This window comes from Lagopus muta, chromosome 7, assembly GCF_023343835.1.
Source record: "Lagopus muta isolate bLagMut1 chromosome 7, bLagMut1 primary, whole genome shotgun sequence".
In the NCBI taxonomy this organism is placed as follows: Eukaryota; Metazoa; Chordata; class Aves; order Galliformes; family Phasianidae; genus Lagopus; species Lagopus muta.
Window position 1 is genome coordinate 22,020,294 of NC_064439.1, and position 15,947 is coordinate 22,036,240.

The following is a 15,947-nucleotide window of genomic DNA, read 5'->3' on the forward strand; positions in this document are numbered from 1 at the left end:
TTTGCCACTCTGGTATCTCACCCGTGTTAAGCTACGGCTTCTTTAATACTTCTCTTTCTACAAAATCTTGAGTTAACTGACCATATGAACACATGCTTCCTCATGAACTGAAATTAAATTGACTTATTAATTCATCTTCATTAAACTCCTAAATATTCCTCTATAACCACATCTCAGAGAAGAGATGTTCATTTCTGTGCTATTTTAGAAGCAATATAAATTCACCATTTTCTCTGTGTGTTACAAGGTGTTTGAGCTGAGGAATCACATACCAACCTGCAGCAAAGAATATTTTCCTCCACACTTCTCAAGCTGTTAAAAAAAAAAAAAAAAAAAAAAAAAAAAAGCACCATAGTTTTTCTAGTGTCTTTTTTTTTTTCCTTTTAAATAAATTTTTAATGACAGCCTTAAGTCTTACCTCTCCAGTGTATTTTGGGCTTGGGTAACTAGACAAAACCAAAGCCCAGCAGAAAGCAATTGTAGCAATCTTATATTTAGCCTTAGTGAACAGTGTTCCTTAGGAACCACAAACAAGGTGCAGTCCATCCAGGAAAAGCTTTCAACAAAGCTGGGCCGCGCACTGAAGACCTCTGAAGATATGCAGAGAAACTTTACAGGCAGCAGTCTGCTGAGCTTTGTCCATGGGGTAATTCAGAGCCTGAGCTAACAGTTCTGCGGATCATTTATTTTTCATGTATCAGAACAATTGCTTTGCTGTTATATCTCACAGAAATAAAAGTTCCCACAGAAAGACAGTAATTCCATATTCTAAAGCATGTATTCATAGAAATATTTTCTTTGCACCTTCGCTTTCCACACATGCTCATATGTATGTGTTATTTGCACGCTTGTGTACATATACTGCAGACTGATATAAAATGTGTGTGTATGTACATATGTATATATAGATCTGAAGAGGAAAAAGAATTTATGGGAGGCTGGCTGGATTTAATTTGTCTGCTTGTATTTAGCACTTAAGGGCTTATATACTCAGTTTGCTCAAAAGAGTGAAGAAGTACTCCTTGCTTATGCCTCAAATCAGAAATGCATGAAGTGCAGCTGCAGAGATAATACATTCTCCCCAAAGGCTTTGGCTGAGCAAATTAGGTGTCAATGGGGTGCCTGCGCAGGCAGTACTCTCTCTAATTAGTCTCTTGAGCCTAGTTGGTGGCGGGTATAAAATGATCTAATCAATTGGTCTGTGTCTGATGGTACGTGTAAAAATCCTGGCAGGCAGAGCTGTCTCCCACAGGTCACTCACCTGCACAGCGGGAACGCTCATTTTCATTTTTCATCTCCTCCATCACATGATGCTGACAGTTGGTTTTAAGAAAACGGAATCCAAAAAAATATCTGGTTCATAGGGCATGTAGGTCACAATAAAATTGCATTATGGGTATTGGTGATCCAATTAATTAATATTTATAGCAACGAATTGCATGCAGATATTACCCGAGTGCAAATAATATTGATAATGTTTGGTTGGCTTTTTAAAATGACTTCTATAATGAAGAGAGGAACAAAAGCTGTAGGGGAAAAATCACCTGTTAATATCGTACTTCTTTTAGAGGGGATGAATGGTATCTGCAGCATGTATATGTCTGGTGGAGGGAGAGAATGAATATATTGTTGATGATATTAAATACCCCATGTTTCAGCTCACAGGAATGCAGCATCTCCAGCTGTCAGCTCACATTTTGCTTTTAAATCTGGTGTTGTAGAAGGAATACTCTTATAATAATGCTAAATCAGCTGCAACGTAAATAGACCTGCACTCTGGGTATGCTTTGCATGTTAAGGACACTGCGGGAGCACAGCTCCACCCAATTTTATAATTTATACAGAAATTAAAAGCACCTAGAGAAGGATGCTGATGCTGCCAAAAAGAGCATGTACTGAATTGGTGATTTGCATTTTTAAAGGAAATGGCATTATTTTATTAATTAAAATAATGGAAAATATTTGGGATCTGAGGGCCATTGAGTCATCCTCCTCTGCCTCATGTGCTGAGTGCATGATTAATGTTTAAATTATAAGCTTTGGTATCCTTTGTTACATCAAGAGCTCGTATATTCTGACACTGGCCGTTACCATTTTAAGGTGGGTGAAAACCTGATTTTATCCCACTTAGGATCTGTGCCAAGCAGGATGTACGCAGCAGGTGATTTCTCTACATAACAAATATACAACTGAGTTATTTGATTTAGGTTGCTTGATATATATATTTTTTTTTCTTTCAAGTGCATCATTACCTTGCTTGTAATCTTCCATTGGGTTCAGTAACACATCGTGAAAATCAAAACTGCCTGGACCTGTGGTAAAAAAGAGTATAAGTTCATTTTTAAGGTGGTCTGTTTCAGGGCCCTTTTTTCTTTCTTTCTTCTTTTTCTTCTTTTTCTTCTTTTTTCTTTTTTTTTTTTTTTTTTTTTTTTTAGAAAGGAGATCTGAAAGAACCCTATTTTGCTCTTGGGAAATCACAAGTTGTAAATATTCCATTTAACAATTTATGCTTCTATAAGCAAAGCTGTGACCAGAGGCCATAAACACAATCTGCCAAGTCACAAAGCTAAACTTTGATTTGGCTTGATCGGGAAAATGTATTAAATTCTAAGCAAGGGTATTTCTAAAATACATCTTTAAAAAATGCAAACATGGAATCCTAGGCCATCTGGGGACTGAACAGCAGCACTGTGTGGCGAGTCTTGCTTCAGGAACTGCCTCGGGTCCTGCTTGTGTGAACAACCCATGCTTCAGTTCAGCAGCCTCACTGGAGAAACAATGCTTTTTTTAATAAAAAGCCTGGTTCCCACCAATCTACAATTTCATGTTTGTTTTACTGTGGATTTTCTGCTGTGGACAAATAGAGACCCTGTTCTTCCTCCGGTGTAGGGCGGTGTCTACGGATGTGACACAGCAAGTCTTGTTGTAAGGCAAACAAAAAGGGAAGGAGGCCTTCTGCCCCATGGCACAGTGGTTACAGCACGTCCCTGAGGGCCTCGCTGTGTCAGCTCCTTCCTCTGCCTCAGGACAGGTGAACCTCTGTTCCCCATTTCTCAGGAGGAGGCGTTAACCACAAGGCAGAGGGAAGGGATTTCACCTGTTGACTCCACTTGGAATCATCAATAAGCATTCAGTGAGCTGGGGACTCCATTGAAAGCATTATGTATTCCCCAGCAAATGTATTCCTAGCCACTGGGCCTGTTCCTGTAAGGATTTTATACAAAGCAGAACTGCCTCAGCAGACAAAACTCAGGGTTCAACATCAGAACCACCTGGCCATCGGGGTGCTGATGGGAGCAGCAGGAAGGCTGTGCACAAGTCCTGAATGGGGCAGGGAAGTGCATCTTCAGAGAGATGGGGATCACCAGCCATGCCCTGGTTCTGCTTGCATTCTGTCTTCTAGTCTTCCCCAGCCAGGTCCACTTGGGAAATTTGGAATTAAGTCACCTTTCTTTTTTCCATTGAGTTTCCTGTTTGATCTCAGCCTTGTTCTGCATTGATGCTGGCAGCAGTTGCACTATGCTAAGGTTATTCCCTGTATTAAATGGTGGCAGCTTTGTTTATTTCTAGGGAAGCTTTTAGCATTACAGGGATTGATTCTGAATGTTCACACTTCTGATGAGGGAATTCCCCATCTCCGAGGCTCAAGGCCTGCCTTTGGCTTGGTAACGTGTGATCAGCTTTGCCTGCAGAGCCATACTTGAAGCCAAAAAATGATTTAAATTTTAGCATATCCCCAGGAGAAATGTGAGGTTGGCCTCCCTTGGATAGTGCCTTGAGGTCAACTGATAGAAAAGTGAACTGATAGAAAGAAAAAGCTCTCTGTAATTAATGTAATTATCTAATTAAGATGCAATTTTCATCAAATCTGAGGAGTTTGGTAACTCTTACAGAAGCTTCTTTGTCTTTTATCATTTAGTCACTTGTCCTTAATGTTACAGCAGCATTATGGCAGGTTCTGGAACTCCAGCAGTTTGGGCTTAACCTGCAATCAAGCACTTGCCCTGTCTCTGTGCAGAATCAGGTTTCCAAATAGCAAGTTTCCTCCTTTTTAAGGGTGCTCTAAAGTGGTCATCCCCCAAAAGTATTGTGGTTTGGTTTGGTTTTATTTTATTTGGTCTGTTCTTGTGGGTTTTTTTAAGGAAGGCGGACGTAGGATTTGGCAACCTTGTTTCACCAGTAAGCAGCAGTGAATCTCAGCATGTTCCAAATATTGCTTTTCTTTTTGAGTTTATGAAGAGTAAACTAAACTCTAATTTATTCCTTGAAACAAGATTTATTGGGGCTTCAGCCAGACTCCTCGGCCCTGGGGACTTTCATGTGGAACAGACATTCCAGAGGCATTTGGGAAACAACCCAAGCAGGACTCAGGAGGTGGCAGACCAAGCTCCAGGAGATGCTGCCGTGCATCATTAAGAACAGGCTTTTGTTAATCCAGTTCAGGAGTTCTGGCACTTGAAGGGCAGAAGAAGAGCTCTCGAGAACCACGACAGGAACGCTGCGTACTGTGAAAGTCAGATGTAGTGTAGAGATTAGGCTGTTTTGATGAAAGCCACAATTAAAATTTTATGCTTGAAACTGATGCCTTGTTTTTCTCCTGCTTTTGAAATGAGGGCTAGACTAGATTCACTGGCACCTGCATTGAGTTTGATTTAAATAGTTCTAGGACATGCTAATTCAAACCAGTTCTAAGCTCAATGAATATTTAATTTTAAGTTTTCTTTTAATTAAGTGCTAAAATTTCTCCATATCTGATTGTCTTCCTGAAACTACATTTTAGAAGGGTAGCAGGTTTGTAGTTAGAATCCTTGGTTTTGAAAACCCCTGTAAAACAAAAACATTTTGAACTTCATAAAACTACAGAATTTCTCAACATTATCAGAAAATGCAGTCCCACCTTATTACTTGGCATAGAATTCTACCTGAACATTTATTAAGAGCTAAGTATGCTAATTATAAAATCCCTCCAATGGCTCCAGTCTATCTAGCTTTCATTTAGCCCTCACCGAGCTGGTCCTGCAGTTGTTAGTTTTGTTTTAAAGTAGTGCTTCCCACGTTGTTGGCCTGCCTCCTGCTTGGTGTAAATCTCAGGGATACCGCAGTACATCCTTGTAGGTCCAGTCACTGCATTGAGCCTTTCTAGCCAGGAACCATTAGCAGAGGGAAAGGCAATGTAAGCAAAGCTCTTGGTGCAATGCTTACTTTCTGTATATAAAAGGAGAGGTTTTTGTTATCTTTTTTATAAATAGAAGAACAGCCATCTAAAGGTGTTTGAACGTAGTGTGCTACATTGCTCTGTAACTCGGCAGTGTTTACAAAAGTGACATAACTGTGAGGTACCTCCAATAACTCTTGGGAAGTGAAGCTGAGGAAACCTTTCTACAGCCTGGTCACAAGTGTGCCTGTGAAGCTGAAGGGGCAAAAAGAGCTTGTAAACTCCTGAAGCCATGTCAGCAGCATTCAGTAACCTTCCTTTGCATTCTTGGGGTGTGACCACCCCAAGAGAGCTGACAGTCTATATATATAGCTGCCTGTAATTTCCATGGAGAATGTGAGCGCTGATGGCACCTCTGAAGATTAGCACTTGGGACAGATAGACATGAATATGGATAAACATATCTCACTTAGGCAACCAGCACCATGAAAACATCAGCGTTCTAAGCTTGTTTTCTTGAGGTTCCAGCTCTAAAAGTGCTTCGGATGTTTGTTCTTCACTCTGAGCTGGTGTCTTCAGAACTGGCTTTGGACTAATCTATTATATACCAAGTGAAAAATCATTTAAAAATGCAAGTCATGAAGCTTATTATAATTTATATTGTTTCCTTACAGGATTAAATTTACCAGTTTGGAGGAGGGAAACAAAAACCTAATGAGGAGGCCGACACGAGGAAGGAACCATGGCCTGTTTCCTTTCTTTATGGTGGATTTCATTCAAAAGAAAATTGAAGCTGGCAAGACCCTGTTTTTCCCTGCAATTTATTTAAAACCTTGCACGCATTTTGGATACCTTGTGATTTCAGAGAACTATGTGAAGATTAAGCTTTTGCTTACTGATACATGGCATGTACTCTTTCAGTCTTTTGTGTTTGATTTTGTTTGATTTTCCACTGCAGCGCTGCATCTTTGTAAGGATTTTTATGCTTTCACCAGCAATGTCTTAAATACATTAAGACAACACATTTGGTGTTCACACTTCTTCAGTAATGACTATACAAAAAAGCCAGCGGTGGCATAAAGGACTGTGCTTTCTTTGAGAGTCGTGCACATATTGCAACCAATGGGAAGACTATTTCTGCCAGAGCAAGCCCGACTTGGGCTGACAATTACAGCGCCTTGCCACTGTTCCTGAAGTGGTGTTAGGTTCTTTCTTTTCTCGTATCCTCAGACCATTTATATCCATTTTAAAAACATGGCAATAACCGCATGTTTACTTCAGCACTCTGAATTTGGTTACTCTGCTTAGGCTATGTAGCATGCCAGTTTTTGAAATAGGCCTGCGAGAAAGACAAAGCAAAAATGAGATGCGCTCAGCTGACAGATATACAACAAATTCTTTATGGTTTTATTCCCTTTTTGAGTATTTCTTTCTTTTGTGGGTCTTGGCTCACATCTCCATGTCTTTCCTCATGCTGTTTACCTTTTGGAATGTTTTCCTGAAACGAAAAAAGAGATTCTGAAACGATTCTGTTTAATTCAAGATACTAAGGTACAGAGAAATTTTTGTTGAATGAGCCATTAAGTTCTAAGTGTGTTATTTTGCTCCTTACGAAGCAAAAGAGAGAGTTTTCCTTATCCCAAATGGTTTGCTGTTCCACACCAAAGCACTTTTCAAATTGTTTTCTGTAGGTATCCCGATCTGATTGGAAGGCACTACCAGATGATGTGTCTTTAAATCGCTTTTCTGAATGAATCATTCAAATGCAAACTTTGCAAGAAACAAAGCTGTGTGATTTTAGGCGAGGAAGCCCCGGCCACATTGTGGCTGGGGAGCACATTGTGTTCAGTGGTGGATAAAACTGCCCTGAGCATATACAATGCTTTGCATTCAGAAAGAGCAGGGCCGATGCGAAATCCGCTGTTGAGTTATGCTCCTGCTCAGACAGAACCGCTTGCTAGGCAATATTATTCTACACATAAATTTGACATCCCTTGCTTGCTGGATGCCTTGAATTACATTTTTAAGAAGTGCAGTAACACTTGGGTTAGCTTTCAGTGTTTAAAAGGAGGGGAAAAGGATTTGTGCTACTGCCATCTTATTAAACTCCAGCAGTGTTTAATAAGAAAAGAACACCCAATAAGGCAAATCCTTGAATGCTCAAGTAGGTACGAAAGGCCTCTTACTGAACTAGCATATGAGTCTACACTTTCAAAGAGTTGAACCATGGAAATATTCTCAATATTTGCACAGCCATTAAAACACAGTTTCCCCCAATGACATCTCTCTTTCAGGATCTGGTAAAAGCCATCTGAAAGCCACTTTCAGTCACAATCCTATTTAGAAGTTACTACAGTTTTCCTCCTGTATTTAAGAGGGGAAAAAAAGTGACTACTGAACTTTTGACTTAATCACACACTGAAACTGCCTTAGACGTGGTTTGTTTGGCTTTCGTGTTTCTTTTTTTGTAAGAGAAAAGTCTTTTATAAATTATCTTTGCTACTGAAACGCTGTGCAGTTTGATGATTGAAATTAGCTATTTTTAGAAAAAAAATCATGCTGCAAAAAAAATCTGAACAATTTTTGAAAATGTAAGATTTCAATTAGGAATATAAAGGTAGTTTCATAGATACATTTACTGGGCAGCTTAAATTGGGATGCACACAGTTATTCTGCTCAGCTGAACCTCTAAAGGTTTAACATAGAGACTGATTCCCTAACTGTTCCCACAAGCCTAGCATATTGCTGTCCATAGTGAATCATGTCATGTTTGCTTATGGTGTGTGTGTGTGTGTATGTGTACACATGTGCGTGTGAGATTATCTCCTCTGCTCCATTCCCACTTTTAAGCTGACCACTGAAATAATTAGAGTTGGTCCAAAAATCTTCAAACACAGTTGCCCAAAGCACACAAACATCTGGGTTCCTCAATAGTAACTTGATTTTCGGCAGCAGTGGGTCTGTCTTGGCCACTGATCAGTTAAGGAATGACCCGAATCTCTTGAGCGCTTCCTTTCTGGTTCTTCCGACTGCCTTTGGTGACACAGGTTTGCTGTCACCTGCAGAGGTCTTTCTCCCTGCACTAAGGGTACCTGCTGCACATTATTCTTCTGGATCACGAAATCTTCTGGGAAACCTGAATTTTTATTTTATTTTGAGAAAATGGGAGTACCTTTATGCAGAGAATGGACTGTACAGCCTTTTTTTCCCCTTTTTGTCCTTTTTGTCCTGTCCTGCATCAGCAACCTGACAGACCCCCTCAGTTAGGGTCCCCTGGCAGTCATGCCACCTTTCCAGCATCTTGCAGGTTTCCGCCACATCCCTGCTCAGTGCTGATGAATGCACTTTTTAAACCCCGTCAATGTCCTTGAGGCAGTCAGGGAATATCAGTAGCACTACCCTCTTTTATTCTCATCCTTCCCAAACCAGTTCCCTGCAGAATATTCAAAGGGACAAGAAAACAATCAGCCTGGTCTTCCAGACATGTTGCAGGTCTTGGGAGTGCAGTGTTTCATGCCATCAGCAGTCAAAAGTTAGTTTAAATGGATGGTATTCTGTGGGACACAGTCCTTGAGAAACTGTGGGACTCACCTGGATGGAGCTGACAGCCTTCAGCAGTGTAATTTTTGTTTTCTTGCCTGAGCCCCAGCAGATCCTTCCTGATGATACCGAGAGGATATGGCTCAGCTGCAAGAGGGATGAGCAGCCACAGGGCAACAGTAGGCAGATAAAAGTGGGAGGGCGTATTCTGACTCTGTGCAATATCAGGTGAACAGGGAAGGGAAGGTGGTGATAGAGATGGCCTTTGTGATACAGTGATTCCTTACAAGTTCACATTCACAGAATGCAACTTTATGTCTTGGTCCCACTCCAGACGAGATCAGCTCAGCTCCAATCCACACCCAGCAGGCACAGCACCAGGCAGGACTCTCCAACACTCAACAGTACACTGCTGTATGACATTCCAGGTCATTGAGTCCTTCCAATTCTCACTATTTTTTAAACAGGATCATGTTTTAGGATAATGCCAGTAAATGCAACGCTGAAAATTCAGTCAGCAGTAGACAGAGGCACCGGGGTTTCCATTTTCTCTTTGTTGTGTGGAGATTATGGACTTCAGACTCCTGTGGAAGAGGGTAGGGTAAAAAATTCCCTTTGGCTGGTGGGTGACATCTACTCCTATGTGCTGTATATCAGTGCACACAAGTGAATGTGTAGTCAATGCTCAGTATGCTCATAAACAAAATACTCATCTGTGAATATAACTGGGTTTTGTAATCTTTGTTATATAAAACGTTTGGGCTGTACAGACTGGGGAGCAAAACACTGACACCCCATATAAATAGAATTATGTTGCATTACTGAGCATAACAAAACTCTCCCCTACCAACAGTCAGGTGGAGTGACTGTATGTTACTGCCTTGCATTTTTCACGTGAGCAAAAAATCTGAAAGTGAAGGATGCACTAAAAATTCCCATCCTCAAAATGCATTTCAATGGTGCTGCATACAAAATCCCAGCTTGCCAGCTTCCACGCGGGTTTTCGTATGGTGCACTAAGAGATGTTCTTTTTTTAACAAATAAAAAGGGAGGGCTGGTACATGAAAACAATGTTAATGTAATTAAATATATATATATAAATATATTCTTCAGAAGAACAGCATAGTAAGCAGTACAGTAAATAAATGTTGCATTATTTGTTACACCTTGTAATTTGTCTGTATTATGAAAGATGTAATGGTTTGTCAGCTATAACTGTTGTTTTCTTGTAACATCATATTGAATAAAGTGTAGCAGAATCTCGCTCCTCCTTTGTATATGTGGTGTAGACCTAAATAATGGAATAAAGCCTTTCTTTTCTGTTTTGTTCTACAGCAATTGAATAAGAGATGGTTGTAAACAACAGATTTTTATGAAATGGAAAGCGCCCAGAAGCAGGCAGGCGTTTACGCAGCAATTAATTGAAAAGATCAGGCACCAATTCAGCCAAACACGTGAGCTTAATCAAAATTAGCAGGCTACATGGGACAAGGCTCTGTGCACAGCACACTTCTGTCTATGCTAGTTACTAAGTTCACTGTCTGCTGTCTCTTTCCATGCCTTGTATCCCTGTGTGACAATATAGGTACAGTACACTGGCATTTAACTGAAGGTGGTAGAATTTGAATCTGTCTTTGTGCAGAGAATAAACTCAGGCTTATTGCAGCTTCTCTTGAAATAAAGACCTGAGAGTTCTGGTGGAAAATTATTTAAAGCACAGTTTTTCACAACCTTGATGCAGGAGCTGGATTTACACCTGCTTGTACCTGCTTATTTATCTCAGTCAGTAAGAAAGTGCTGCTTGGGTTCTTACCTCAGTTTATTTGTGCATTACAGCTTTCAACAGGCAAGTGCTCACATACAGTGATATAATCAATATGCACCTTCAGTAATTTCCTTTCCATTACTTCTAGCTTTTTGATATCAACATCCTGTTAAGATCTATTTTTAGACAATGCACATTAAATCAATGCAGCTTGCACAGACTTGATTGGAATATTTGACTGAAGTGTCAGAATATGCTCTTTTAGCAAATGCAGGAGTCTGTAGGAATCTGTTGGTTTTAACATCACTTTGGTCTGCATGGGGGAGGGCTGGATGCTTGTGCTGGAAGCTACCAGCCTAGAGAATGGATAGAGGACACCAAAGTTCTGGTCTTGGCTCTGGCCAACTATGAATAATTGAAGATAAAATGTTAGTATTTTTCGGGCTAAGGCAATGTAGGTTGGCTGCCATCTCTCAGGTTTTACATGGGTAGCATCACGTTCTCTCCCAGCTCCAACAACAAAACTCTTCAGGAAGTTAATCCCCAGTTTTAAATCTAGCTGCCACAAAATGACATCAGCTACATCCCAAAGGAATTGCACCAGAAAAAAAACAAAACAAAACAAAACAAAACAAAACAAAACCAAAACCAAAACAAAACAAAGCCACCCAAGGAAACGTGTGTTCGTTTATTCCTAGCTTACCTCCTGATCTCACTGACCAGGGCACATTTGGGGTGTTGCCTTGCCACAGCCTCGATGAATGCCTTGTGCTTGCAGTTCTGTAGCTGATTTGTTTGGCACTCCTGACTCACTACCTGTGTGACAACTTTACCCTACAAATCTCTAAATACAAATGAGAACCAGGAATTATTACTGTAAAAGCTTTGTAAGTTTGAGCACTGAGTACCAGGAAGCACATTCGCAGTGAGCTTTTAATTATGTAGTATAATCCTTAAAACCGTCTCCTGACCCCCTTGGCTGCACTCCGAGCCTCTTTAGCCCCAGGGTTTTCTTTCCAAGCTGGCCTGGCTGCTGCAGCGAAGCAAGAGATGCATTTACCACAATAGCAGCCTCCCCTCCCCCGGCAGAAGAAAAACCAGGGGGAAGGTGTTGGAGCAACCTTCTGCCACTAGGTTAACACGCACAGTTTCTAAATAATGCCTTTCGTTGTAAACCTTTGCAAAGTAAACCCTACAGCAGCGGAAGGGCTTGCTGCTACCAGTGGGGGGTGGTGTTATGGACATTAGATTTGAGAAGCTTATATAGCACATGGGCGAGGATAAAGGGATACAAATCAGAGAGAAAAACCTGAAGAGATTAAAAAAAAAAATCCACGGCCAAGTATTTACTGTTCATTCCCCTTGTGAGTGGTGTTACATATTGTCTGCAGTGAGTCATGCTGAGAGCGAGCCAGGCACAATAATAGTGGAGAGCAGTCCTGCAGCCCCTTCGTTATTGCCTGCATTGGTTGAGACTGAGTTGGGCGAGAGAAAGGGATTCCAAAAAATGTTCCTTTTCTTCCTTTTCTCCTGTTTCCCAGAGGGCCTGGAGGTGATTGCTGGGGATGCGCTGCCGTGAAAGAACCTAAACTAAACTCAAACATAGCTAAACTAAAATCAAACATATTTTTACATTAATGTTCCAAGGGTCAATATGGTGATTCACATAAAACACATAACAGCTCTAAGAGTCGTGCAAGAAAATGCCACTGTGCTATTATAATCCAGTAAAGTCTTGAAGTCTAAAAAGGTTTATGACAGCCTAACCTTTCAACTGGAATTAGGATTGCGGTGTAGGTGTGCAGCATACAATCCAGCTAATTATAATAGTTTGCCCCCAGCTTCCACTCAAGGAGCTCAGAGGTATTCATGCACTGATGAGATGAGCTGTACACACAGCCCTGGGTTACGCTGTGAATATAAAAAGAACCAGATTTTGTGAAAGGAAAAAATAAACAGCCCCCCAGAACCAAGGCAGTGATTCAGCTCTCTATTTTCAAAGCTTTTCATGGGCACGAGCAGCCAACAGCATACTTTGTCTGGTGAAGACTGAACGTTCAAGATAGAATAGTTTAGAATAGTTTATCACAACAGAAAAATGTACATCTTCTGTCTTCAAAACAACTTATATTTCTCTGTACAGATAGATGGAAATATTACATGACAAAATGTTGTTATCAACTGCAAAGAGTTGTTTATTGCCCAGATGATGAACGTGGTGTCACTGCGAAGCAAGAGCCCCTGCATGAACCATCATGTCAGATTCACTGGGAAATGCTTAAACGTGAACTGCCCCTTGAACACTGCAGGAGACATAGGTACAACTGTCAAACTCTTCAGAGGCTTTCAGTTGCTCTCCAAAATCCATACAGCAAAGCAGAAGTGTCTTTCTACTTACAGACGTGGTTTGGTGGGAAAATGGTGGTGGTAGGTGAACAACTGGACTAGATGATCTTGGAGGTCTTTTCCAACCTTAATGATTCCACAATTCTGTGATTTTATGGAAGAAGCCCCTTTCATATAGCTAGGTGATATTTTATAGGCACTTCTTACCCAGCATGTTGTTCTGGCCCATTGCACCTGATAATTGCAAACCACTATAGCCACAACTTGCCCTTTTCATGTACATTGCTGACTGTCACAAGTGCTCGTCTCTCTACTGAACACCCAGAGAACAACCCAGCACATTTTGGAATACAACTGCCTCTTTGGTGGAGAAAGCAGTACTGCCACATCCACCATGTCCATTTCAGAAACCTGTATGCATCTGGGTGACAGCAGTGTTTTTAGTGTGGGCTGATTTTTAGCTTGCACTTGTGCACATTTAGTGACTAACTCAGAGTAGCATAACCCATAATTTTGGAGCCAGTCTATAAGAGGTTACAGGTATCTCAATCCTCTGCCAGCCCAGGACAGCAGGGAGCAAGCTCTGCTTGGCAGCGTGCAGCAGCCTGGCCCTTCACTGCGCCTCTGCTCCAGCTGCTTTTTTTGATCTCCACTCAAACACAACATCTGTGGGTGCAGCAGGACTGGAGGTGGAGGAAGCAGGAGAGAGGGCACCAGACGGAGATCTGCATGCTGTCTGGGCAAGGCCATGAGCCCGGTAGTTCATAGGAAGTGGTCATGGGCAAGTTTCCTTGGTTCAGAAATCAATCGAATGCTCATCCTCCTGCTAACCGGGCTGCTCTTTTCTGATCCCTAGATGCGAAGAGGACATTTGGATATCTTCCCAAGCCCTCTCCCCAAGCAACTGTAATTTAGATTTAAGGCAACCAATTGATCAAAGGAAAGAGGAGAGTCTTGGATGAGCCCTTACAAGTCCCTAAATATGAGGAAGTGTGGTATGCATTCACCTTCTGTAATAACATAGAGCTTTGAACACCTCAGTGTGCTTCTGCAGTATTACTCAGCTTGGTTTCCTGCACCAGCACCGCAGAAATAAACAAGTGTGAGAATACCTGGTTTTGGGGAGGGGAGGCTTGTGACAAGCACCCGTTCTGGGAAGCAGCAGTGCCACGTGGGCTGGAGCACACACCAACTTCACAAGGGAAAGAAAGGAGCCAAAGCCTGGAAATGACAGGAACATCTTACCAGAGGACGGATGACAAATCGGAGCTAAAGCCAGCTTTGCCTCCTGCCATCAGGACTCTCAGCTGCTACTTATTAGTGCAGTGAGCGCACTGTATTAGTGCAGTGTTACTGTGCATAAATCAAAATCCAGCCTCTGTGACACAGCACATCATTTGTTCACTTGTTTTCTCTCATCCCACCTGCCTGATATGATTGTATCAGGAATAAAATAACTTTATGTAGAGAAACCTGCAGTGCCCTTCAAAACACTGTGCTCGGTGAATTCCTGCATCTGTAAATCTGGCTGCTGTGCTATCCTCTCACCAAAATATTTTGACTGCAGGAATCTGTCTGGTACAAGAATGTGCCAGTAATAAACAAGGAACACATTTACATTTGCTGGGCTCACTGAACATCACTTTGGGTGCCCTGTTCTGAACAAACACCCACTTCTCAGAAGCCCTGCTGGCTCAGGCCCACCAGCACAGGCTCAGCGTCATGGTGGGAAGGCCACAGAAATGTCGCTGCACACAAAGCATGAAGGAGGCCCACCAGTAAGATGGGACCTTACACTGAAGCAACGTTCAAGGGGTATCCCACAGAAAAGGGCACCCCTGGTTGGAAAGTGCTCGTTATTGGCAGCATCAAGCTCCTGCTTGGTTGCCTGCTGCAGCCTTAGCCTGGTGAGCAGCCTGCCAGGCTCAGAGGGGGCCCTGATGGAGAACCAGCCCTCCTGCACGCCACCACACCTGCAAAAAATGTTCACTGACGTTTTTTGGAATGTTGTAGAAAATCTCTCTGTGAATGCAGGCCCTCTTCACCTCAGCCACAGCATCAGGCTTGCACAGACCTGTGGGGCAGAGCAGGCGCAGGGTTTTGGTTGCTCTTACAGCTCAGGATCCTCATGCTCCTCACGCCAGCCTTATCCCTAAAGTGCACCTTGCACTGTCAAAACACATACAGCACATCAGGAAGCTTCTGCAGGTGCAAGCTGGCGTCAAGTCACTTGAGTCTACATCAAGCTCCAGGAGACTCCACAATAAGCTTTCCCCTTCTCCATCGAAAAACTGAATAAGACCAGGGTTCCACCAGCTCAACTAGTGCTTGAACGTACTTTGCTGCACCCCAGCAGCTCACGTGCAACACACATACATTTGAACACCTTAAATTGTATTTACTGTATTGTCTGATCCATAATGCGGCCTCAAATGCATCCATACAGAGCTGGTGCAGTAGCAGGTATTTGTGCTCCTGTGTGAACACCTGAAACCTGAATTGGACATCATGGCATCTATAAAACACAGTATCAAAGTCACACTTGCCCCAGACCCTGATCTTTTATTAATTTCTTCCATACAGAGAAGAAAAAAAATTACAACCAAGTTCTTTTAAAGATCTCTCTGGAGTCTGAGTTAGAGAAAAGGCCTTAGGTGGCTTTTTTTTCTTTTTTTAACTTGGACATTTACTACAAAGATAGGCAGAAAAGGTGCTGTTTAATCTCTCTTCTCATATGATCCTCAGTCTCTACCTGGTTTATTCTCCCCCCTGCAGTCTCCTTTGTTCTCTGGTAGCAGTCTTCTAAACAAGTGATTAGCAGAGGGGGGATCAGCCTGCGATGCTTCTAGCTGTGGGCTGCGATGCAGGTGAAAAATGAAATGCACACGTTCTTGTTCTGACGTGCCCCACAGTACTGCATTGTCCCAACAGAAAAATCAGTGTTGTAGCTGCACATATGCTTTTTTCTTTGGAGGTGTCCCTCAGCATTTCTACAAATCTCCCAGACCTCCCTGCATCTTTTTTTCAGTTAAATTACTTTCCTAACTTCATTTTGGCTGTCTAATTGGAGTTGGTTGGAAGTCTTCCCCAGCAAAGCAAGGTTATACAACAGCTTTGGAAAACCATGATTTATCAGGAGAT

General features: G+C 41.9%; 1 protein-coding gene across 7 annotated transcripts in view; it reads left to right on the forward strand.

Moving 5' to 3' along the window:
* CDK14 (cyclin dependent kinase 14) overlaps positions 1-14,025 on the forward strand; it is a 307,407-nt gene extending 293,382 nt beyond the window's left edge. For 6 of the 7 annotated variants that reach the window (XM_048950388.1, XM_048950391.1, XM_048950389.1 and 3 more), the window contains one exon: positions 5,830-9,958. The gene's annotated coding sequence lies outside the window, so the exon portion shown is untranslated. Of the gene's footprint in view, positions 1-5,829; positions 9,959-13,662 lie in introns of those variants that run through there. The other variant, XM_048950386.1, reaches the window with a different exon arrangement.
* The last annotated feature ends 1,922 nt before the right edge of the window (positions 14,026-15,947 follow it).